At 39.5% G+C, this 26,674-nt stretch overlaps 1 protein-coding gene and 1 pseudogene across 19 annotated transcripts in view; one reads left to right on the top strand and one right to left on the bottom strand.

The window, feature by feature from the left end:
* Positions 1–26,674, bottom strand: part of PPP6R3 (protein phosphatase 6 regulatory subunit 3) — a 126,713-nt gene that overhangs the window by 92,588 nt on the left and 7,451 nt on the right. For 2 of the 19 annotated variants that reach the window (XM_067748025.1, XM_067748024.1), the window contains one exon: positions 12,426–12,523. The exons of the other annotated variants lie outside the window; for them this stretch is intronic. The gene's annotated coding sequence lies outside the window, so the exon portion shown is untranslated. The remainder of the gene's footprint in view (positions 1–12,425; positions 12,524–26,674) is intronic. 19 annotated transcript variants of the gene reach the window in all.
* On the top strand, positions 15,078–15,577 carry LOC137230838 (nuclear nucleic acid-binding protein C1D pseudogene; annotated as a pseudogene).

Consider the following 26,674-nt stretch of genomic DNA (forward strand, 5'->3'; position numbering starts at 1 on the left):
CATGTAATTATGAACTCTTCCAGTATGCTCTTCACACATATGGAGGTAAATATGTGTTTTTTAACTGGCTAAAAGAGTTCTAAGTAATATAGTCGCCTTCAGGGAAGGGGGAAAGAGGGAGGGGTGGCTAAAAAGTGCTGTCATCTTATCTTATCCAACCTCCTAAAGCTAGCTCACTCTTAAATGGAGATACGCAAAACTGACAAAAATTTTTTTCAAATAAAATTTTAAGAAGAATGCTAGACTGGGAAGGAGTATTAAATGTTGAGACCAGAGAACTATAACATCAGCTACTCATTAGTTGTGTGACCTAAGGCAAGTCATTTGACCTGAGTATCCATTTCTTAATCTACAAAATAAAGGAGCTGGACTAAGTTAACTCTAAACTTTCTTCCTCTTTCAATAAATTTATGAATCTAATATAAAAATAAAGTAATCAACGCTTTAAATATGGTGCCAGTGGCCATGGACAAGGGCAAATTAAATTACAGAAAGAATGAAGCAGGACTTGGTGAAATAATAAATGGAGAGAGAAGTAAAATGGAAAAAAATAATTCTGCTTTAAGCCTGTGGGTCCCAAGAGGGTGCTGATGGTGAAGGAGAAACGAGAAAAGCACTGTTTTAGAAATGAAGACAAAAGAGTTCCTGATCCTGGCCTGGAACGAACTGAACTGACAGTATCCAGACAAACTATGACATGAGCCCACCGGAAAAAACCTAACTAAGCTGGAAACAAATGTTTGTGTTAAAAGTTAAAACATACAGATGATGGTGGAATCCATAAGGATGATGAAAAGGTCTTCCCAAAGAATACAGAAACTGAAAAAGGAGGAATTCTCCCGTCGTATTTAATTACTAGGAAACCATAAGTTTTACATCATGATTAAAGGACAAAAATGAGAAAGGGGCATGGCTAGAGAGCAGACTATTGAAAGGCAGTGGGAGCAACAGCACAATGTCATACAAGCTAAAGGAGGAAAAATACAGATTTGCTAATAAAGAATATAATACATAGCTTACTAGTTGACGTCACAGTGCATTCGGGCTGCTATAACAGAATACCATATATTGGATGACTTAACAAACAACAAAAATTTACTTCTCACACTGCTATAAACTAGGAAGTCCAAGATCACAGCATCTGTAGTGTCTGGTGAGGACCCCCTTCCTGGTTCATAGATCACAGCCCTTTCTGTGTCCTCACACGGCAGAAAGGGATGAGGGAACTCTCTGGGATCACCAATTCCAATCATTAGGGCTCCACTCTCACACCTCATCACCCCTCAAAGGCCTCACTTCCCAACACCATCACACTGAGGATTAGGTTTCAACATATAAATGTTAGAGGGGAGACAAACATTCAGTCTATAGCAGTTGATATCATTAGGTTATTCTTTCAGAGGAAATGGATCCAGAGGGGGCCCCTCAGAAAAGGAAAACAAGATTTTTTTTAAAGATAATATACTTTTACTTTTGTATTTCTTTTTGCCAATCATTCCTTAAAGGAGCCACATCTTCCTCAATAGGCATATAACATAACTCTATCAAAAAGGGTCTCCTCTTTCCAATACTACTGATCCTGATTAAGGCCAATGAAGAGAATGTAAGAACATAATTATAAAAATATCAGTCAAGAATGAGGGCTGGTTTAGCCTAAAACAGCAAAGGAACAGATTCTCAGCTAAAGAGTATCTAAATATGTACTTGCTTAGTCACAGAACTCAAGAATAGCAAGAATGAATACCTACCCTTGCAAACCCTTCGTGCCAGCATTATACACACGCTTCTCAAACCTCTTAGGTATTATTCCTACTTTACCACTGAGAATAATAAGAAAGGACGCTCCAAATAACCCTAATGAACCCTCAATTTATTTATTTTTTAAAAACTCACTTTGGGGAAAAAGGAATAATAACCTGCTCCCTATGCTCTCATATGACTTTTTACCATAAATTCCATGATACTCTTCACAAATGCAAATTCACAAGAGGAAGCCGTAGCTATTACATAACATGCAAGAAAATATTTTCTCCTTGTGTCACATATCATACACAAACAACTAAAGACAACCTCTCAGTTACAGACAGGTGATACAGCCTAGAGCCTGGACCCACAAAATCAAGCAAGTCTACTCTTATTAACATCAGGGAGCCCTAAGGTAGGCCAGCTCAATCAGAGTTATCATTTTAATGTGGATCTCAATGATCCTATCTCTGCAAATGTGCTCACAAATGCTCTCCAAACCACCCAAGTCTAAAGAGATGCAAGATAATGAGATGGGAAGATACTCCATCTCTATGAGGTCTTGCTCACCATTTTATCCTCAATGCCTAGCACGCTGCAACTTAAAAAAAAAAAAAAAAACCCATATTTTGACCACAAAAATCATCAAAAATGAGCACACAACCACTCATAATTGGGAGAAACAAACTAAGTAAGTAACATCATTTGGATGACTTCAGAGGCATCTTTCAATATATATGTATGTATTTTATATATATATATACACACATAGATACACACATATATGTAACTATCAGCTAATTTCAGAACCAATCAATTTAATACAAGCTGTGGCAAGAATACAGGCTTCTAAAGCATTAATCAAAAATTACTGTGACAAGAATGCAAAAAGACTGCTTTTTAAAGTATAGAACACCCAAGGTAAATCCATACTACCACCTTTTAAAAGCAAAATCAAGTACGTAAAGGACTAAGTAAAAACTTTGGCACCTGACTGGATTACGTCATCGTCCGGCTATGCACCCTAATGGACACTCAAATCACTGCCATCGTACGTGAAAGCCAAACCAATCTAAGTCGCTATTAAAATCGAGCCAAATCATAAATTAGTAAACTAGCATCCAAAGTAAAGCCCAGAAATCCAATGCTGCCTCTTACAACAACAACAGTGTGCAGAGATGTATAGCAATGGTACAGAAGACTACATGATTCCAATCGCCAAAGCTATACTTAGCTGGCTCAGCCATGGTTACACATCAAGCTTAATTTGATGTAAAAACTTCCATAATCCTGAGTACAAAAGCAAGAAAGACATCAAACTTTTTGTAGGGCATCTTAGTAACCAAGTGATTAATATGTGAAATAGAAGTACAGAGACTGGAAAACATGCTAAGCAGCATGAAGATGAATGAATGTATCACTGAAAATTCAACCCAAGGATGGGATTTTCAACTGGCAAACCAAGATACCTGACAGATGGAAAAGGAAAAGCCCTTCTTCATATAGGCTCTTGGTTACTATCCTAAAGAACAAATGAAATATGAACCAAGAAAGGGCCCAAGTCACAACTGGTTATAGCACTGCCACAAGCTCTGAGTGATTTTTTTCCTCCTACGTTTAAACACAAACCTGATTTCTAGCTGGCAATTCTAATCATACTCATAACTCTTGGTGCCCACCACTAAAACTTCTAAAGTTATCAAAAAAAACTGTTTTAAGGGGAATGCTCTAGACCTACACTGTACAATACAGTAAGCCACCTGCCACACACAGCCACTGAGCACCTGCAATGTGGCTAGTAAGACTAAGGAACTAAATTTTCAATTTTCTTTTAACTTAAATAGCCACGCTGACAAACAAAGAATACCATTTTACTGGGCAGCACTGCTCCGACTCACATTAAAAACTAAGCACAGGATAAATGTTTATGGTCTACAATTTTGAATAAGTTTACATCTCTAGGCTTCAACTTTCTCAACCAAAAAATATAAACAGAGTTCCATTAGATTGTCTCCATGACTAAAAATAAACTAGTGCAGCATATAAATGAAAAGTCTCGGGACTTCCCTGGCAGTCCAGTGGCTAAGACCCTGTGCTCCCAATGCAGGGGGCCTGGGTTTGATCCCTGGTCAGGGAACTAGATCCCTGACCACATGCCACAACTAAAGAGATCCCACATGAGGCAACAAAGATCCCACGTGCTGCAACTAGGACCCGAAGGGAAAAAAAAGCCTTCATTAAAACTGCTGCAGTGTAATTAAAGCTACACACCCCGGGCTTCCCTGGTAGCACAATGGTTGGGAATCTGCCTGCCAATGCAGGGGACACGGGTTCGAGCCCTGGTCCAGGAGGATCCCACATGCCACGGAGTAACTTAGCCCGTGCACCACAACTACTGAGCCTGCGCTCTAGAGCCCACCTGCCACAACTAGTGAAGCCCACGCACCTAGAGCCCGTGCTCCGCAACAAGAGAGGCCACCGTAATGAGAAGCGCACGCACCGCAACGAAGAGTGGCTCCCGCTCGCCGCAACTAGAGAAAGCCTGTGCATAGCAACCAATACTCAACGCAGCCAAAAAATAAGTACACAAAAATCTTTCCAAAAAAATAAAACCACACACCCACCTCAAAGTTATGGCAGGTTACCTCACCCTGATGATACAAGGGTATCATATTACTCCTCACTTCACCAAATTTAATGGGGAAGACCAAGAGAGCATGCATTCAGTTCAGTCAACCTTTGGGCAAGTAAACTCATCTCTCTGAGCTTGTTTTCATATCTGTAAAATGAGATGATTAGACTAAACGATCATTTAAGATGCTTCAAACTCTCAACTACTTCTTCCTGTGGCTCTAAGAAGAAATATAAGTGAAACCAGGATACTCTAGGAAATGAAGAAAAAGGAATCAATGAATAACCACAGACTCAAACTCTTAAATGAAATTAATTAAATTTAAACAAGATCTTAAAGTAGAGAGTCCCAATGACAGAGAATTTAAAGTTATATTGGGTTGGCCAAAAAGTTTGTTCGGTTTTAAGTAAATATAAAAGATACATTTTTCATTTTCACGAAGAACTTTATTGAACAACATATTCACTAACCGAACTTTCTGGCCAACCCACTACAGTATCAATGTACTCTGCTGGGAGACTGATTTGGTGTATTAGGGTGTACCCAGTTTTCGTTTTTGCTTTAAGTCCATATGTGAACACGCTGCTTTCTCCAAAGCAGGAAGATCAGTAAAACCGGGTTAACGTAGGTGGCAGGAGAACATATAGCACACAGAGGTTTGTACTGTCCCTTCCCTCACAGAAGGTGGACAAAGGAAGTCTTCCTCCTCCATCAGGCAGCTGTAGTATAATCGCCATTGCTACATCCAGCTTTCTCAGACATCAGATGCTCGCTTACTTTATCAATGATCCAAACCAAGTAAAATGATGCTCTCACGATAGGAACTATGGTTATTTTTAGATGCAATAAGGCAAACTGGAGTGTGAATTCATCCATGAAGCTGGTAAGATATGTTATACCCATCTTTCCTGTGGTATACAACTCAGAACATATATAAAACAGGACAGGATCCTTTAAAAAGAACCCTAACAGGTATCTGGAGATGGGAATATAGACTAATAATTCATGTGAAGTGTGTTAAAAGGCAGAAAGTCAAGAGAGAATGACAGGCTTAACATCGCTCTTCAAAGGCATATTTTCACATACCTTCTGTGCCTATACCAGACCCACTGATATTTTTTTCAATCTTTTAAAATGGGGGGAAAGAATCACTCTCAAAGTCCCTGGTTTATAGCATGGTAGAAAAAACAAAACCAAATTCTACCTTTTGAAGAATAAAATGTTTTAGCGAGACTTCCCTGGTGGCACAGTGGTTAAAAATCGCAGGTTCGCAGGTTCGAGCCCTGGTCTGGGCAGATTCCACATGCCGCAGAACAACTAAGCCCATGTACCACAACTACTGAGCCTGTGTCCTAGAGCCCGTGAGCCACAACTACTGAGCCTGCGTTCCAAAACTACTGAAGCCCGCACGCCTAGAGCCTGCGCTCCGCAACAAGAGAAGCCACCGCAATGAAAAGCTCATGCACCACAACGAAGAGTAGCCCCCACTCGCCACAACTAGAGAAAGCCCGCGCACAGCAGCGAAAACCCAACGCAGCCAAAAAATAAAAAAAAAGTTTTGGCTGATACTGACTTTCCTTTACATTACAGTTGATTTAATCAGGCCACCACTGATGGACCATTTAGTTTTCAATTTTCACTATCACCAAAACATGCCAGGGTTCCCAGAAGTGGAACTGCTGGATTAAATAATGTTCATTTCTAATTAGCTGCACAATAGCCATTGGAGGTCATGGCTATCCACATTCCCACCACCAATGGAAGTATGTATGCCTGGTTCTTCACACCCTTGCCCAACAACGTCTTTTTCTCTTAAGAGCACTGTTCATGTCTAAGAGCCATTTATACTTCACTTTTCTGCCAACTGTCTGTTTATATCCTTTGTTCATTTTTCTACTGGGCCTGTCTTCTCAATGGTTTGTAGTGGTTATTTAAAAGTAAGAAAAGGAGCCCTTTGTCTCAAAGCATTCCCTCTTCAGCTCATTCCAATCTGTACCACTCAACTGAAACTGCCTTTTTAAGTCACCAGTGACCTCCAGATGGGGCTAAACCTAAGTGAAACTCTTCTGTCCTCCTCTCAACCTCGCTCTCGGGAGCATTCAGTACTGTTCACCAGGAGACCCTCCTTACTGGCACCTTCTCCTCACTTGGCTTCTTTGAGATCACACCCACCTTGTTTTCTCACTGGCCACCTCTCGGTCTCCTCCGAGGCAGAGGTTCCCACAGGGTTCAGACTGTGGACACTACCTAGGTACACTCTCCCCAGCTGACTACAGTGGCTGGGGTGTCCACTTCCATGTCTTCTACTCACCCTGTTGCCGAAGCAACCAAAACAAGGCCTGGGGAGACTTCAAAAAAAACAAAAAATGGTTTTGTTGAATAAATGAAGCCGTTTCCACAGGTTTTTAAATATACCTCTGTAAACACAGTTGCGATTCAAATTTATAAAACCAACTAAGGCCATCTCTGCACTTCAAACACAGGTACCCAACTATTAGCAGACATTTCCCCTTGGATGTCTTGCAAGCACATTAAATTTAGTATCTCCTAAACGGGTTTTTGCTCTCTATCATACACTGACCAGCAACCAAACCTTTTCCTCACTAAGTTCTCCCTGTCCCAGAAAAGGCACATCCCAGTTGTAAAAGACAGAGTCTGGCTCCTCTTTTCCCTTCCAATATCCAATTCATCAAAATTTTGTCAACTCCATCTTCTGAGTATCTCCCCTTCTTCATCTTCCTCTGCCACCACCCGGAGGATAAAAACAGCTTCCTACTTCATCTCCTTGCATCTCCTCTGGCCCTTTAAGCCACCGTTTACTTGCGTTCCTATTCAGTGTCCTCTGCCACTCCACATGAGCAATAATAACAGTGGTGATAATCTGATCTATGCGGTCCACTGTGGTAGCCATGTAAGGCTTTAAGCACATGAAACATAGCTAGTTCGAACTGAGAAGTACGTACGTGTAAAATATACACTTGACTTCAAAGACTCAGTACAAAAGAAAGAAGTGAAAATATCTCATTAATAATTTTATATGACATGCTGAACTGACAATATTTTGTATTACTGGGTTAAATAAAATACATTAAAATTAATTTTACCTGTTTCCTTTTCATAAGGCCACTAGAAAATTTATGATTACATATGTAGCTTGCACTGTATCTCTATTGAGACACTGTCCTGATTCACTGAGGGCACCAGCATGCCATCTTTTTAAACCACATGTGACCAAAGCATTGAAAGCACCAGGCCTGGCACTGGGCAGGCACCCAGATATTTGCTGAAAGAATTATGGTCAACAATTGGTATCCTTCATGTACACTCATTTAAAAACAAAACACTGAAAATTTAGCTCTTACTTGAAGTTGAACCATACTTTTAAAGTACAATTTGGGCTTCCCTGGAGGCGCAATGGTTAGGAATCCGCCTGCCAATACAGGGCACATGGGTTTGAGCCCTGGTCCGGGATGATCCCACATGCCGTGGAGCAACGAAGCCCGTGCGCCACAACTACCGAGCCTGCGCTCTAGAGCCCGTGAGCCACAACTACTGAAGCCCGTGCGCCTAGAGCCCGTGCTCCACAACAAGAGAAGCCCGTGCTCCACAACAAGAGAAGCCTGCGCACCACAACAAAGAGTAGCCCCTGCGCGCAGCAACGAAGGCCCAACACAGCCAAAAATAAATGATAATAAATAAAATAAATTTTAAAAAATAAATGAAATACTATGTGTATTAAAACAACTTTTTTTTTTTAAATTCAACAAATGTATACTAAGACCTGCTCTGCAGAGCATACCAAAGCCAGGTGTCCTGACTTCTAGCTGGTACCGCAGCAGGGTCACTGCACCCAGTCACCCTTTCATTAAGGAAACCCATGACATGGAGTCAGAGAAAGGCCTTCTTTGTTTTTCATAGTTTGCATTCTTACAATAAATCATTTGAATTTATACAAATAATACACAAATACATTCTTCTAAACTATTGTAACAATACGGACAAAGTGACAATCTCCTTCTACCTACCCAGCTCTTTCCAATCATAGTAATCAGTTTCAGAACTGTTAAGAAACCAACTAAGTTGAAACTTTACACATACATGAATTCTAAGAAATACTTTGTCTACTTCGCTAACATTCATCCTAATTACGTCATTAATTTTTGTAATTTTTCGGTGCTAAATTTTCTGCTAGAAGGGAAAGTCAGAAACTGGGGAAGACTGGAAATTTAAGGTGGCCTAAAAAGATTTTGAGTCATCAACCCTTAAAACTTAGTCATCACAACTCAAAAAATCAGCCATGAGAGAAGGAAAGCTAGTGGACAGTATAAGGAGGGAAAAAAAAAGTAGACGGTTAACATGGAAAGTCTAATTAATAAGATTTAGGTAGTGATCATCTTGTAATGTATTTAAATATCCAATCACTATGCTGTACACCTGAAATTAACATAATATTGTTGTACCAACAATATGTCAAGTGAAAAAACAAAACAAAAAACCTGGGAGGTGGGGGTTTGCAAAAAGTATCACACCACCTTATGTTATGCCCTGCAACATTTAAACTAGAGAGGGTGTGGTATCTTCAAGAGGGCAAGGCTTACAGTCAGTGTGGGGTCTTCTAAAGAAACAAAAAATGCACTCTCAGATGGCCTCACAAACACACAGAGTACATTTCAAAACAAACATTATTACATTTTAAGTCTAGAACTATAATCTGAATGGATTTCAATGTGATTTAGGTTGGAAGCCCTTTAAAAATTTCAATTTGGGTCCACATTCAACCTCCAGAGACAGATCACAACCAAAGAAGACACATGAGCGAGACTGCAGGAAAGGTTACGCCCAAACAGAGAAACTTACAACTACCTGCTTACAAGGCAGAGGACACTATGGGGATACTACAAGACAAAAAAAATCGAGGTCTTCCACAGATGGCAAGTGAGGTAGGGGGAATTGTTTTAACTGGTAGACCTTATTCGGATCCTGATTTGCCAAAATTAGAAAACTGTATATATAAAAATTATCACATTTGAGACAATTGGAAATTTCAACTCCGACTAGGTACTAGATAGTATCAAGCAACTGCTTTGTGGGAGTTTTATTTAGATGTTATAGTTCTGTGGTTATGTTATGGTTAAAACAAAAAAAAGTTTATTTTTGAAAGATCTATACTGACATATTTACAGAAGAAACAAGATAATTATTTTGAGATTTTCTTCCAAGTAATATGTAAGGGGCTAGCCATAAAGGAAAAATTAATCAACTGAATTACATTAACTCCTCTTCCTCCAGAGACACAATGACAACCCACAGAGTAGGCAAAGATATTCACCATGTTTGTATCTCCTGAAAGATTCATATCCAGAATAAAAGAAACCCTACCAATTGTTGTGTTTGAAAATATGTCCACGGGCTTCCCTGGTGACGCAGTGGTTGAGAGTCTGCCTGCCAATGCAGGGGACACGGGTTCGTGCCCCGGTCCGGGAAGATCCCACATGCCGTGGAGCGGCTGGGCCCATGAGCCATGGCCGCTGTTAAATGCACTGAGACTTTTGAGGTTGTGTCATAAAAATGATAGCTTCCACTTGGTGCTATTTCTCTCAAATCACTCTCTCAGGGGAAAGTCAGTCACCATGTCCTGGGGACAGGACACTTCGGCAATCCTGTCAAAGGCCTACATGAAAAGGAACTGTGGCCTCCCACCGACAGCCAGGACTAACTTGCCAGGCATGTGAATGAGCCACCTTGGGAAGGATCCTCCAACTCCAGTCAAGCCTTCAGAGGCTGATAACATCCAAGCCAAATGGCCCAGCCAAGTCGCTCCCAAGTTCCTAACCCACAAAAACTATGAGATATTAAATGTTTACTGGTGTTATAAACCACTGAGTTTGGGGATAATTGCTATGAAGCAACAGAGAGTTAATACGATAAAACAGATAATGCAACAGACAAAAGAAAAGGAGACAAATATTACTCTTTGTTAAAAAAGAATAACTAGGGGGTTGGGGAAGGGAAGGATTGAGAGTTTGGGATTAGCAGATGCAAAATATTGTATATAAGATGGATAAACAACAAGGTCCTACCGTATAGCACAGGGAACTATATTCAATAACCTGTGATAAACCATAATGGAAAAGAATATTAAAAAGAATGTATATATTGGGATTTCTCTGGCGGTCCAGTGGTTAAGACTCCGTGCTCCCACTGCAGGGGGCACAGGTTCAATCCCCGGTAGGGGAACTAAGTAAGATCCCACATGCCGCGTGGCATGGCCAAAAATAAATAAATGAATGATGAATGAATGAATGAAAACAAAAGAAAAAGAATGTGTGTGTGTATGGGTATATATGTATGTATAACTGAGTCACTTTGTTGTGCAGCAGAAATTAACACAGCACTGTAAATCAACTATAGTTCAATAAAATTTTAAAAAGATAAAAATGAAAAAGGATAACTAAACAACCAAAAAAAGCATGAAAAGGTGCTTGACTTCACTAGTGCAAATTAAAACTACTGTAAGGTATCACTACACAGCTAGGGGTGTAGCTAAAATGAAAAGCATGAAAGAAAGATATGAGCTATTAATGATAGTATGGAGTAAGCGGAACGTCACACACTGCTGGGGAAAGTGTAATCTGGGATAGCCACTTTAGTAGATGCAGCCACAGTTTTCCAAAATGGAATATATGCACACCTCTACGACCTAGCAATTTCACTTCTAGGTATATCCCCAACAATCTCACACACAATGTCAAGAGAAAAACTCAGACACAAGTGAACATACCATAAGATTCTATTTATTTAAGGAACAAAACTTAATGCAGTTAAGTATCAGGATACTGGCTGCCCTCGGCAGAGAGGAGGGTATGACTGAAAGGGGACAAAGGAGATACCCGGGACCCAATTACCCAGGTGAGTTTCAGACTGTGAAAATTTCATTTATGATGTGTACTCTTCTATATTTCTATTACAATTCAATAGAGTTTTAAAATAGTAACAATCCAGGAGAGAAGTGGGGGTTGAAGGAGTAAGTAGGGCAGGACTGGCCTTGGGTTTATGGTTGTTGGAGCTGAGTACCTGAGGGTTCATTACACTATTCTATATTTGTGTTAAAATTTTCCCCTAATAAAAAAGATTTTAAATATACATTAATATAAAACTGGCTGGAACTGCTGATAAAAGCATAAACTGGGGTAATTCTTCTGGCCATAGATATCAAAGGGTGTTAAAAATCTATACATTCCTTGACCCAATTACTCTGCTTTAATGAGTTCATACTAAGATATTTATCCTGAGTAAAAAAGTCTTATATATAACAATGTCCAAAGAGTTTATAACAGAAAAAAAAAGAGAAATGTCTAAATATAGAGGTCACAGGACACTGTGGGGACCACCACAGGATAAACAATCCAGGTCATCCACAAACACATGGAACCTGAATAACAATGATTTTATCTGCACCAAGGTTCTTTTATCTATCCATTGAAATATAGTCATTAACAAAGATGTGATCCACATCATTATGGCACCAAAAACATGCAAATTAAAACAACTGGGCACAACTACACACCAATTAGAATGGCCAAAGTCCAAAACACTGACACCAAATGCTGGTGAGGATCTGTAGAGTGAAAGGAACTTTCAATCACTGCTGATGAAAGTGCAAAATGGTACAGGCATTTGGAAGACAGTGTAGCAGTTTCTTACAAAACTAAACATATTCTTACCATACAATCCAGCAATCGGCTCCTTGGTATCTACCCAAGGAAGTTGAAAACTTATGATCACACAAAAACCTGCACACAGATGTTTATGGCAGCTTTATCCAAACTTGCCAATACTTGGAAGCAACCAACATGTCCTTCAGTAGGTGAGTGAATAGACTTTTCCCCTCCCCTCATGTTTCTGGGAGGGGGAAAAGAACATTTTCTTTGCTTTTCTTTTCTTTTTTGAAATATATCAGGACATTCCGTTCTTAACAAAGCTCACCTTAAAAAAAAAAACTATTTTACCAGAGCCTAACCCACTGAGGTTTTACCAGAACCTAACCTACCTGGAGGAAGGGAAATATCCAACTCCAGCCCCCTCTAACCTTCCGCATGAGGAAAGGGAAGTACACAACTCCAGGCCACTCTAGCCATCCTGTACCACCTAAGAAAAGGAAAAAAGCAGAGAAGCACTGGTGAAGTTCACAGCTCAGGGGCACAGGCTCACCAAAAGACGGAGACTGAATCACAGCACTACAGAACGTTTCCCCTCCCCAGACAATTTACCACTACATTTCCAAAGGTCTATTCTTCACAGTTCCTTTTACCAGTGCATCATGTCTGCCTTTCAAAAAAGATTACGAAGCATACTAAAAAGACAAAAAACAGTTTGAAGAGATTGAACAAGCATCAGAACCAGTCATGTACGCCAGAGATGCTGGAATTATCAAACCAGGAAAGCTAACAGCTTTAATGGAAAAGGCAGACAACATGCAATAACGGATAAAATAATGCAAATAGATAAAAATTCTAAGAAAGAATCAAAAAGAAATGCTACAGACCAAAAATACTGTAACAGAAATGAAGAATGCCTCTGATAGGCCCATTAGTAGACTGGACATAGCTGAGGAAAGAAACTCTGCGCCTGAAGATATGACACTAGAAACTTCCAAAATGGAAAAGCAAAGAGGAATAAAACGGGGGGGGGGGGCAGTGTGCAAAATATCCAAGAGCTGTGGAACAACTACAAAAGGTATACCATACATGCAATGGGAATACCGGAAGGAAAAGAGAAAAGGAAGAGAAACAATATTTGAAGCAATAATGACTGGGAATTTCCCCCAAATTAATGTCGGACACCAAACCACAGATCCAGGAATCTCAGGGAACACCAAGCAGGATAAATGCAAAACAACAAAAACAAAAACCTACACCCGGGCATATCATATATTGTCTACAAGAAACTCACTTGAAATTCAGAGACACATATAGATTAATAGTAAAGGGATAGAGCTAGACCATACTAACACTAATTAAAACAAACTGAGAGTGGCTATATTAATTTTAGACAGAGAAGACTTCAGAGCAAAGAAAGCTGTCAGTGATAAGAAGAGTTATTACAAAATGAAAAGGGGGTCAATACTCCAAGAAGACATAACAATCCTTAATGTTATGCAGTTAACAACAGCATCAAAATACAAGTCAAAAAAGGATAAAACTGCAAGGAGAAATAGATGAATTTACTATTATAACTGGGGACTTTAACAGTCCTCTATCAGAAATAGACAAATCCAGCAAGCAGAAAATCAATAAGGACATAACTGAACTCAACAGCACCATCAATCAACCATATATAATTGACATGTATGGACTAATTCATCCAGCAGTAGCAAATCACACATTCTTCTCAAACACACATGGAACACGCACCAAGACATTCTATGAAATACACCTTAACAAATTAAGAACAGAAATCATACAATGTCTGCCCTTAGACCACAATGCAATTAAACTAGAAATCAGTAACAGAAAGATAGCTGGAAAAACCCAAAGTACTTGTAAATTACACATTACATTTCTAAATAACACATGGATCAAACACAAAAAAATCTCAAGAGAAACTTTAAAAATGTCTGAATAAAATGAAAATACAACTTACTAAACTTTGGGGGATGCAGCAAAAACAGTGCTTAGATTAAAATTTATAGAATTGAAAGCATATATCAGAAGACATCTAAAATCAATAATCTAAGCTTTCACCTTAGAAAACTAGATAAAGAAGAGCAAATTAATTCCAAACTATGCAGAAAATTGAAATAATAAAAATTAGAGCATAAAAGAATTTTAAAACAAGAAATCAGTAGAGGAAGTCAACAAAACCAAAAGCTGATTCTTAAAAAAAAAAAAAAAAAAAAACAATAAAACTCATAAGACTTTTTCCAGACTAAGGAAGAAAGAAGACCTAAACTGCTAATATCAGAAATGAAAGAGGGGAAGCACTACAGATCCCATATACAATAAAAGGATAATAAAAGAATATTATGAACAACTCTATAGCCACAGATTCGATAACCTAGATGAAATGGACCAACTCCTTGACAGATACAATCTGTCACAACTCACATAAGAATAGACAGTTTGAATAGGTCTACATCTATTAAAGAAATTGAATCAATTATTAATAACCTAAAACAGAAAGCATCACGTCCAAATGGGTTTACTGATGAATTCTACCAAACATTTAAAGAAAAAATTATACCAATTCTCTATCATCTCTTCCAAAAGACAGAAACAGAAGGAATACTTCCTAACTCATTCTATGAGACCAATCATGCTCCTTGGTATTTACTCAAACGAACTGAAAACTTATGTTCACACAAAAACCTGCACACAGATGTTTATGGCAGGTTTTTCATAACTGCCAAAACTCGAAGGCAACCAAGATGTCCTTCAGTAGGTGAGTGCATAGACTGGTACAACCAAACAATGGAATATTACTCAGCACTAAAAAGAAATGATCTCTCAAGCCATGAAAAGACATAGAGGAACCTTAAACGTATATTACTAAGCGAAAGAAGCCAGTCTAAAAAGGCTACAGTGCTGCATGTTTCCTACTATAATTCGTTCTAGAAAAAGCAAAACTATAGAGACATTAAAAAGATTAGTGAGGTCATCGGAGAGCGCTGCTCGCTGTGGGCAGAGCCTGTGTGCCACTGACGTCACCGCCGCCAACTGCTTTCTGGGAGGCAGGAGTGGAAGGCCTAAGAGTTGATAATAATGGCAGATGAAGAAATTAATGAAGACTACCCAGGAGAAATTCATGAATATTTATCAACATTTGAGAATTCCATTGGGGCTGTGGATGAGATGCTGAAGAGTATGATGTGTGTTTCTAGAAATGAGTTGTTGTAGAAGTTGGACCCACTTAAACAAGCAAAAGTGGATTTAGTTTCTGCTTACACATTAAATTCAATGTTTTGGGTTTATGCGGCAACTCAGGGAGTCAATCCTAAGGAACATCCAGTAAAGCAGGAACTGGAAAGAATCAGAGTATACATGAACAGAGTCAAGGAAATAACAGACAAGGAAAAGGCTGGCGACCTGGACAGAGGCGCGGCTTCAAGACGGCATTGGAATAAATGCCCTCTGGGAACCAAAACCTAAAAATGCACCCAAAGTTGTCAATAAAGGAAAAAGTAAAATTAACCTTTTGGTTTGATGTACACATATTCAAAAAGTATATAATTGTTTTGTGTGTGGTTAAGAATTTTATTCTTTCTTTCTTTTTTCTTTCAATTTACTTTTTTTTTTTTAAATTGGAGTGTAGTTGCTTTACAACATTGTGTTGGTTTCTTCTGTGCAGCAGGGTGAATCAGCTATACGGACACATGTATCCCCTCTTTTTTTGGATTTCCTTCCCATTTGGGTCACCACAGAGCATTGAGTGGAGTCCCCTGTGCTATACAATCTGTTTTCATTAGTTATCTATTTTATACATAATAGTGCGTATTTTTATTGTTTTCCACAAGATAGACGATGATTATGTAGCATTGTAAGGTTTAAATGTATTCCGTATTGAATTCATATATAAAATCTGTACTTTAAATTTGTAATGCTAAATACCTTTCCCCCCAGAAAGATTAAGTTATATTTATTGATTTTCTTATAGAACACTGAGGTTTTTAACATTGTGGTATATTTATAGTTTACTGTCTCTTGACAAGACTCTTATTTCCTTATACAGGTCACTCTTTCAAGTGCCATTTTATAAGCTACTATGAAATTTAAGTTAAATGTTCTTTGTAAACATCTGTCTATTTTCAGTGAATAAAGATTTTATGAAGTATGCTGAAGTTATAAATACACCTGTTTTCATTATATAATATTAAGAAAGAAAAAAAAGATTAGTGGTTGTTAGGGGTTAAGTCTGAGGCAGGGATGAACAGGCAAAGCCCAGAGGATTTTTAGGGTAGTGAAACTGTTCTACAGACTACTACAATGGTGGATACGTGCTATCATACATTTGTCTAAACCCACAGAACATACAACATTAAGAGTGAAGCTAATGTAACGTGCGGACTTTGGGTGATAATGATGTGTCAACACAGGTTCATGGAGGTTGGGGGGGGCACGTGGGGAGACAAGGAGTATATAGGCTTCTGGCTCTGTACTTCTGCCTCAATTCTGCTGTGAACCTAAAACTGCTTATGAAATAAAATTTATTAATTTTAAAAAATGGTTAAATGTAAATTTGTGTTATGCATATTCTACAACAAGGAAGAAAAGATTTGCTAAATCACTGTTCATTTATAGTAGAGCTTAAAAACGTCATATATGTTATACATCATTTGAAAAGGAGATAAATAGAAAAGCTTTCTAAAAAAAGGTTTCCTTCCACTGCTTAACAGTTGTACTTTGTACGTAACGATAAAAAGCAAAGAAGCCAGCTTATAATTTAGTATTTCACCTACTTCTGTACCAAACACTAAACTTCTAGAAGCTTCTAAGAACAAAGTGCTTTACTGTAACAAACTAAAAGCAAGCCAGGGCTTCCCTGGTGGCACAGTGGTTAAGAATCTGCCTGCCAATGCAGGGGATATGAGTTCGAGCCCTGGTCCGGGAAGATCCCACATGCAGCGGAGCAATGAGGCCCGTGTGCCACAACTACTGAAGCCCGTGCGCCTAGAGCCTGTGCTTGGCAAAAGAGAAGCCACCGCAATGAGAAGCCCGCGCACAGCAACGAAGAGCAGCCCCCGCTCACCGCAACTAGAGAAAGCCCACGCACAGCAGTGAAGACCCAACGTAGCCAAAAATAAATAAATTTATATTGAAAAATAAATAAATAAAAGCAACCCAAATTTGTTTGTGATTAAAAATAAAAATCTAAAGCCCACTGAAATGGGAAATGGCTATAAAGTATACCAGTAATTAAAAAGAAGGCAGATCTCTGTGTACTGCATGGGACTCAATGAAAAGTGATGAATGATAAGAAAAAAAAGGTGTATGCCTAACACTGTATAGTTTCTATAAGCACATATATAAGTAATACAAACACATAGAAAAGAATAAAAAAAATAGAGACAAAACTATTAACAGCAGAAGACAGAAAAGAACTGGGGGAAGGTGAGCAGAAGAGATTTTAGTCTTACCTATTTTTACTTTTTTTCAAAGCAAATATAATCACGCATTGACTAAGTTTTTGAAACTAAGGCTTCTATTCTAAACAGAAAAACGGCAACAGAGTATAAAAAAGAAAATTTCACAATATCCTACTACCAGTCAAGATTTCAAAACCAAAGCCAGTGAAAGAGTTCATAAAATATTAACCATTAACAAAATCAGCATAGCCTTAATCACTTGTTCTGTGAAAGTTTATGACTTCTACATTAATACACTTGCAAGGGAAAAAAAAAAAACCCTACAAATTCAAATTACCCAAAGTTATCTTCTATGGAAAAGGGAGGAGAACTTTAATATTACTTCCATTTTATATAGGAAGAAGCTGGGGCTCAGAAAGTGAAATAATTTGCCCAAAGTCAGACAGCTAGTTCAGTAGTCAAACCAAGATTCCAATCCAGTTCTCATCAACTTAACAACGCTTTCCCGAAATCATTCTGGCTAGACGTCCTCCCTCCCTCCCAGAGGTTCCTTCTTCATGTAAAAGATGAACATCCTACACTCACCTTAAGGTGAAAAGAGTTAAAATATGCAAGTAATGACTCAAGCACAAGTGACAACCGTAATAACAGGCACTGGGCAAACAAAATAGGAAGAGACAGTCACATCTACCCAGTGTAAGGCAGGTATGTAAGAAGGGCAGGCTGCTGAAGGTTTACACTAATCAAGAGGCAATTCAGCAGTCACTGATGCCAAAAATTGAAAAATTTTAAGCCTGACAATATGGTAAATGGCAGGAATGGACTCTACTTTTTTCAGGGGATAAACATAAACATGCCCAATAACGCTTAACTTTAATCCTCACAACAATTCTGCTAAACCAGCTCGCTCTCTCTCTACCCTGTGCCCCCTACAACTCTTCCTCATTCTTTCCTCGTTGCCCTGGAAGATTATCAAACTCTATTTTTTGAAATTTGATGAAAACAATAGTTATAATACCTATGCATTTCAAGCTCCTTGGCCTCACTGAACATTACTCGGATAGGACTAGAAGTAGTTATTAACTCTTTACTCCTGGCATCAGCAGCACTGGCACCAAACCCCCTAACTCTCCTCAATTTACAAGTCTTGCTAACCACACTATCATAAAGTGAGTTCCAGCCCAGCCCAGCCTATGCTAGTATGTTCCTCCATGCCTCTTTTAATTTACTAGTCAGAGTAAGAAAAGACTTAATATAAAGAAATAAGTATAAAACCATCCCCCCTCTCCCTCAGGATAGGCCACGTATTATAAATGCTGAACTCTACTCTTTTCCTTTCGCAAAGACAGATTCAGCTCAGAATCTATTTTGATCCACATCCCTTTTCCAGATTGTTTTTGGTGTTCTATACTTGGCCAGAGTCACATTTAAAGTTCACATAAACGTTTCCTAGCAATCAAATGATCCCATTTTAAAAAGGTAACTAGTCTTGAAATCTTTTCCATTTCTGGATATAAAAATGAGCTAATTAATATGAAGAACCAGAAAATCTTTAAGAAATTCCTTATTGACACAGGAACACTCCATTTAAAGAGGAAAAAACAATCACATTTGCCAGCTCTTAACAAAATGAACATCCTTGGGACTTCCCTCCTGGTGCAGTGGTTAAGAATCCGCCTGCCAATGCAGGGGACACGGGTTCGAGCCCTGGTCGGGGAAGATCCCACATGCCGCGGAGCAACTAAGCCCGTGTACCACAACAACTGAGCCTGCACTCTAGAGCCCGTGTGCCACAACAACTGAGCCTGTGCTCTACAGCCCGTGAGCCACAACTGCTGAGCCTGCACGCCACAACTACTGAATCCCGCGAGCCACAACTACTGAAGCCTGCGCACCTAGAGCCCGTGCTCCACAACAAGAGAAGCCACCGCAATGAGAAGCCCACACACCACAACGAAGAGTAGCCCCCGCTCGCCACAACTAGAGAAAGCCCACGCGCAGCAACGAAGACCCAACACGGCCAAAAAATAAAAATGAGTTTTTAAAAAATGAACAGCCTGCATTACTTGCAATTCTTAAAGTTTTCTGAATGCTGACACATATCCAAAACAATATCTGGTACATGATTATTCAAAAGTAGCAAGACGCAGAAAGAACAATCGAAAATAAAAAGTAATACCAGCAATCTAAAAATAAAAAAAGACTAAACATATCTGCTGGACTGGCCAACATGAAGAGCACTTTAGGCACAGAATACCTCAAGTTCCTGGATAAGGAACAACTGACAGCTCACTTCTAGTTCTAATCTAATTAGGCAATAGCTGCATATAAACTGGGATTAAAAGCATTTGAAAATTCTTATAAGGGTAAAGATATCAATTAACTTCAGGCCTTAAGTTAAATATGAAATGTCTAAGATCACCAAGAAAAGAAGTGTCTAATCTCTTACTGGGTGTAGGTAAAAAGAGCAGACAGGAATGAAGGAAAAAAATCCCACAATATATAGGCAAGAAAAGGAAAAGAACAGAAAAAAAGCCCAATTAGAGAGCACAAAATACGAAAAGTAGAAATAAACCAAATATTTCAATCACAACTAATGTAAATAGACTAACCACCTTAAACTCAAATTATGAAAATGCAATCTAGCTGTGTGCTGCTTTCAAAGGGCACTCCTAAAACATTAAGGACACCAAAACTTGATAGTTAAAGGGCAGAAAAATATATACCAAGCAAACATTAACTAAAGTCCCTTGGTACAGCTATGCCAATATCTGACAAAATATATTTTAGTGGAAAAAATGTTCCTAGAAACAAAGATTCGTTACAGAATGACAAACTGTGCAAGTCACTGGAAACTTAGCAATTCTAAACGTATAGATAGAAAGCAAAAATTGAGAGAACTATAGGAATTTGACAAATGTTCCATCACAATGGGATTTTAACAACACCCCTCTCTGTAACTGATGGAACAAGCAGACAGTATTAGTTAAGGACACTAGTTTGAATGTGAATTCAATTAATGTGTTTCATCCAATAGACATGGGAAAACCTGACCTTAAAATTGGAAACACATTCTTTTTAAACACACATGGAAAACTGATAAAAATTTGCCACAAACTAGACACCATTAAAACAGCCTCAACAATTTCAAACAATCAAAATCACACTGGACCACATTTTATTAGCACAATGTATGTTAGCAATCAATAACAAAGATTAAAAGATACAGGGTTTCCCTGGTGACACAGTGGTTAAGAATCCACCTGCCAATGCAGGGGACATGGGTTTGAGCCCTGGTCCGAGAAGATCCCACATGCCGTGGAGCAACTAAGTCCGTATGCCACAACTACTGAAGCCCGTGTGCCTAGAGCCCATACTCTGCTACAAGAGAAGCCACCGCAATGAGAAGCCCGCGCACCACAACGAAGAGTAGCCCCCACTCGACACAACTAGAGAAAGCCCGCGCACAGCAATGAAGATCCAATGCAGCCATAAATAAATAAATTAAATATATATCAATATATCAGCATTTTTCAATACACTTTCTAAATTTCTAAGGCAGAGAAGAAATCAAAATGAAAATGTGAAGATATTCAGAACTAAAAGATAAAAATTTTGCATAGCAAAACTACTGAATTGGAGCTAAAGTAGTATTTAAAGGGTAGTTACTACTTTATTTACATATATATGTATACATAAGACCTGAAAATTAATGAGCTAAAAATCCTTGTTTAAGAAACTAAATATTAGTAATTAATTACAAATCAGGCGAAGTCAAAAGAGATTATAATTTTCTGCCAATATATTTGAAAACACGGACAAAATAAATGTTTTAGAAAAATGTAAATTACCAAATGTGACTCAAGAAAAAGAAGACTCTAATGAGCCTATAAATATTAAAGCAACCAAGCCAGTAATTTTTAAATTCAGACAGAAAACACCAGGCCCTGATGGTTTTACAGGCAAGCTTTATCAAAATGAAAGAACAGATAATTACAATTTTACATACAAACTCTCTAAGAGAAAAAAAACATACAAACACTACAGCTTATTTTATTAGACTGAGAATACCCTTAATAGCAAAACTCATAGAGCTGATACAAAAAAGGAAAGTTAAAGATCTTACCAATGAACATAGATACATAAATCCTAAGATATTAGCAAGTAAAAAAATATATCTAAGGGAATTCCCTCGCAGTCCAGTGGCTAGGACTCGGCACTTTCACTGCTGGGGCCCCGGTTCAATCCCTGGTCAAGGAACTAAGATCCCGCAAGCCGAGTGGCAAGGTCAAAAAAAAAAAAAAAAAAAAAAACATGCGGGCTTCCCTGGTGGCGCAGTGGTTGGGAGTCCACCTGCCGATGCAGGGGACACAGGTTTGTGCCCCGGTCCGGGAAGAGCCCACATGCCGCGGAGTGGCTGGGCCCGTGAGCCATGGCCGCTGAGCCTGTGCTCTGCAACGGGAGAGGCCACAGCAGTGAGAGGCCCGCGTACCACAAAAAAAAAAAAAAAAAAAAAAAAGCCAAAAACGAAACAAAAGAACAATTTTGTTTAAAAAAAGAATATGTCATGATTGAGATGGATTTATCCCAGAAATGTGAAATTAATTCCAATATTACCTTTTAGAGCAATTTTTCACATTACTAAAGGAGAAAAACTGTAATATCATCCCAATTGACGTAGAAAATGCATTCAATTAAGTGCAATGCCCACTTGTGATGTTTTTTTAAATTTCTCCATAAACTAAGATTGAAGAAATCTTCCTCAACCTGTTAAAGGAAAAAAAAAAAAGTATCCACACATTTAATGGTGAAAGATAAAAGCATCTCCCTTAAAACCGGGAATATGACAAAGATGCCCGCCATTACCATTTATATTTGGCACTGGTGATGGCTGCCATGAAGCAGTGCAGTTAAGACTAGAGTTAAGATATAAAAAGTAAAAGGACTGGAAAGAAATGACCTGTCATTATTCAAAGATTAGATGATTATCTACATAAAAACCCCCAAGAGTCCACAAGCAAATTATTAAGTTAGAGAAGTTAATGAATATGACTCACATATAAAGTCATCTACATTTCCATTTACCAGCAAAGAGAAATTTTTAACTTAAAAAAAAATTTACAACAGCAACAAAAACTATAAAGCAACCAAAGAACAAATCTAACAACAACAACAACAAATGCAAGACCTGTAGAAAGAAAAAAACATAAAACTTTTTAAAAGACAACTACCTATAAACCAAAAAATCTATTTCCTCCTCTACTTGGGTAGTATGAGGGCTAGAAGAAAAGATTAGAAGATATTAAGATCCATTTTTGCCCTTTTATTACATGCTTTCAAAAAATACTTTTTTAAAAATCCCATAAACACAGTAAAGAGGTCACAAATTGGGAAAGAACATTTGTCACACAAATAATAAAAATCAAAATATATAAGAATTCCTACAAATAAGAAAAACCAAACAACTCAAAAGGAAGAAAAATAAGACATGAGCTTCCCTGGTGGCGCAGTGGTTGAGAGTCCGCCTGCCGATGCAGGGGACACGGGTTCGTGCCCTGGTCCGGGAAGATCCCACGTGCTGCGGAGTGGCTGGGCCCGTGAGCCATGGCCGCTGGGCCTGCGCGTCCGGAGCCTGTGCTCCGCAACGGGAGAGGCCACAGCAGTGAGAGGCCCGCATACCGCAAAAAAAAAAAAAAAAAAAAAAAGACAAACAGGTATTTCACAAAAGAAGAAATCCAAATAGCCAAAAAAATGCTCAACTTCAGTAGTAATATGAAAGAAGAACATTAAAACCATGCAGAAATAAATGAATTAATAAAAATGGCCAAAGAATTACTTGAACAGACGTTCCCCTAAAGAAGATACACAAACAGCCAATAAGGACATGAAAAGATGCTCAACAGCATTAGTCATTCAGGAAAGGCAAAATCACAATGAGATACCACACTTCACTAGCATGGCAATAATTTTTTTTAAAGGGAAAATAATGTATGTTGGTGAGGACATGGAAAAATTAGAACCCTGATACAGTGTTGGTGAGAATATAATATGGTACAGTCACTTTGGAAAACAGTTTGGTAGGTCTTCAAAATGTTAAACACAGTTACATTACCTAACAATTCCACTCCTTACTATACACCAAGAGAAATAAATACCTATGCCCCTCCAAAGACTTATACACAAATGCTCACAGCAGTACTGTTCACAACAGTCAAAAAGTGGAAACAACCCAAACATGCACCAACTGATGAATGGATAAATAACATGTCATATGTGCATACAATGGAATGTTATTCAGCAATCAAATGAAATGACACTGATACTGAAATATGCTACAACATGGATAAACCTTGAAAACATGCTAAGTGGAAGAAGCTAGTCACAAAAGACCACATACTGTATGATTCCATTTACATGAAATGTCCAGAACAGGCAAATCCACAGAAAGTCCATTAGTGGTTGCCTAGAGGTTAGGTGGGAATGGAGAGTCACTGCTAATGGGTACAAGGTTTCTTTTCAGGATGATGAAATGTTCGAACATTAGATTGTGGTGATCATTACACAGTTCTGTGAATATACTAAAACCTATTAAATTGTACGCTCTAAGTGGGTAAATTGTAATATGTGAATTACATCTCAATAAAGCTATTAATTAAAAAATGAGATGTAAGTTCACACCCACCAATCTGGCAAATACAAAGAAGTCGGACAATACCAAGAGCTGGCAAGGATGCAGAACAACAGTGCTGGTAGGAGGGTAAACTGGCAACTATTTTTAACTAAAGTTAAAGCTGTACAGGTCCCCCACTACCCTGCAATTCTAGTTCTCTCCAAGGCTTCATACCTTGGAAAAATGCTTTTGCACTTGTTCAAAGCCTCGTTGTTTCTTTAGTGGAAACAATCCTATCCTACAATGATAGGACAGAGAATAAAATGAGATATTCAGTCTGAAATAGAACACAGAAGTGAAAAGGAATAAACTATAGCTACACACATCACTGTAGACAAAACTCATTATCTGCATGGTCTCACTTCCCTCACCTCCCAGCTTCGAGTCCATACCTCACCATTACAATCACTTCTCTTGCTTTGCCACTTTTGCCTGGGTAAACCACAACTGCAACACTGCCTACTCTGCTCCCAGGAAAAAGAACACAACTGCTTTTTTCACTTTAAACTAAGGACGGCTCCCCTCAGGAGGCCATTCCACATGGCTAGTCCATTCACATTCTGATCTTCCCATAGAATACTGCATACCTTCTCCTCTCTTGTCACACCCCACCGGCCCCTACTCACCCTCATTTTTACTGACAAATCCTCCTATTTCACGGAGAGAAAAAGAAAGAAGAAAACGGCCCTGCTCCCACCATGCCAGCTCCCCTACTATGCTCTCCCTCATCTCACCAAGGAAGAGTATACGGGTGCTCCACGTGGGCCCATTCCCAGCAAATGTCCCCTCTCCCGCTTCATCAAGGTGTTCATTCTGTACAGAACCATTTCCCACGAACAGTACAAAAATGCTGTAATTTCGGCCATCTCAACCAAACTTTCTCAGGGCCCCAACTCTCCCTTTAGCACGGCGCCAAGTGCCCACAAAAGGGCTTTCTCCACTTGCCCTCCTCTTCTCTCAATCCCTCGTGAACCCTCCCTTCCAGGCTCTTCCTGCACCACCGTGTGGGGACTGCTCTTGTCAAGGCCATCAGTGACTCATGTGCCACCAAAGCCAGAGGACAAGTCTGGGCCCTCATTTCACCTGAGGGCACAGCAGGAGCACTGGGCGTGGGTTCTCACTCCCTCCCCCTTGACGACACCTCCCCCATCTTCAAAGATGCAAGGACCACCTGGTTCTCCTCTACCTGGGAGCCTGCCTGTCCCCATTTTCCTTGCTGCCTCGGCCCTCATTCATCAGTGCGCTCACTCAACATCAGGACTTTTAAGTGTCATGAAAACACTGAGGACTCTCACATGTCTATCCTCAGCCCAGACCTCTCCCCTCAACTCCGAACGCCGTAACCCTACGTGGCTCCAGTTGGCTCTCGAACGAAGACGGTCACAAATGCAACAGGCCCAGACCCCAGCTCTTGATCTTACTTCCAAACCTGCACCTCCCACCACCTTGACCGCAAGCAAAAACCCCTGGTCGGTATCACCTTCACTCCGTTCTCTCAGCTATATTCAATCTGTCAACAAAGCCTGTTGGCCCGACCTTCAAGATGCACCCAGAATCCAACCACTCCTCACTTCCACCCCTGTGCCCCGTCAGTCCAAGCTGCCATTATTGTTTTGTTGGATCCTGGGCAGCAGAGGGGCAGCTATTCTTAACACGGTTTCAGGGGAACCTTTTAAAAACATAAATCAGATCTCATATCACACCCCTGCTCAAAACACTACAATACTTCCCATCTCATTCAGAGAAATAGACAAAATCCCAACTGCCTGTGTGACTGGCTCCCGCCCCCACCCCACCCCACCCCCACCCCCCCACCGCCCCCCCACCCCGACTTTCTCTCCTGCCACTCTCCCTCCAGCCTGGCTCTCTACTGTCCCTCCAACACAACAGGTACAACCCTTCTTAGCACCTCACGTGCACTGGACTCTGCCTGTGAGACTCCCCTTACCCCACCCCCACCCCCACCCGGAGCCACGTGGCTCCCTGCCTCACCTCCTGTGTTCAGAGGTCTCAGGAAGGCCCCTCCTGACCACCTTATTTCAATCTGCAAACAGCCCCCACCCACCTGGCTTGACTTTGCTCCCAGCTGCATCACCACATGACTACCGTGTCTTTGACTTTCTGTCTTTAACTGTCTTTCTCCACCAACACGTAAGTTCCAGAGGACAAGGACAATGTCTTCTTTGCTCACTGCTAATACAGCCAGCATCAGAACGTATGTTTTATCGCCTAAGACATAAGTACTCAAACATCTGAATAAATGAGTCTCAAAAACAGTAAGAGGGGAGGGGGGAATTACAGAACAAAATGATTCCATTTATATAAAGACATGCAAAAATTAAGTTATATTATATAAGGATACATTCACAGATGGTAACACCATAAAGTAAATCGAGAAAATGATACATGCAGGTCAGCCCTTGCTTTGGGGAGGTCAGAAGAGGTAGGAGTGGTCGGGGAGGTCATACAGGAAGCCAAAGGTAGTGGCAACATTCCATTTCTTAAGGGGGTCAGTGGGTGCACAACTGGTAGTTTTAACATTTAATAT

This window comes from Pseudorca crassidens, chromosome 9, assembly GCF_039906515.1.
Source record: "Pseudorca crassidens isolate mPseCra1 chromosome 9, mPseCra1.hap1, whole genome shotgun sequence".
Classification (NCBI taxonomy): domain Eukaryota; kingdom Metazoa; phylum Chordata; class Mammalia; order Artiodactyla; family Delphinidae; genus Pseudorca; species Pseudorca crassidens.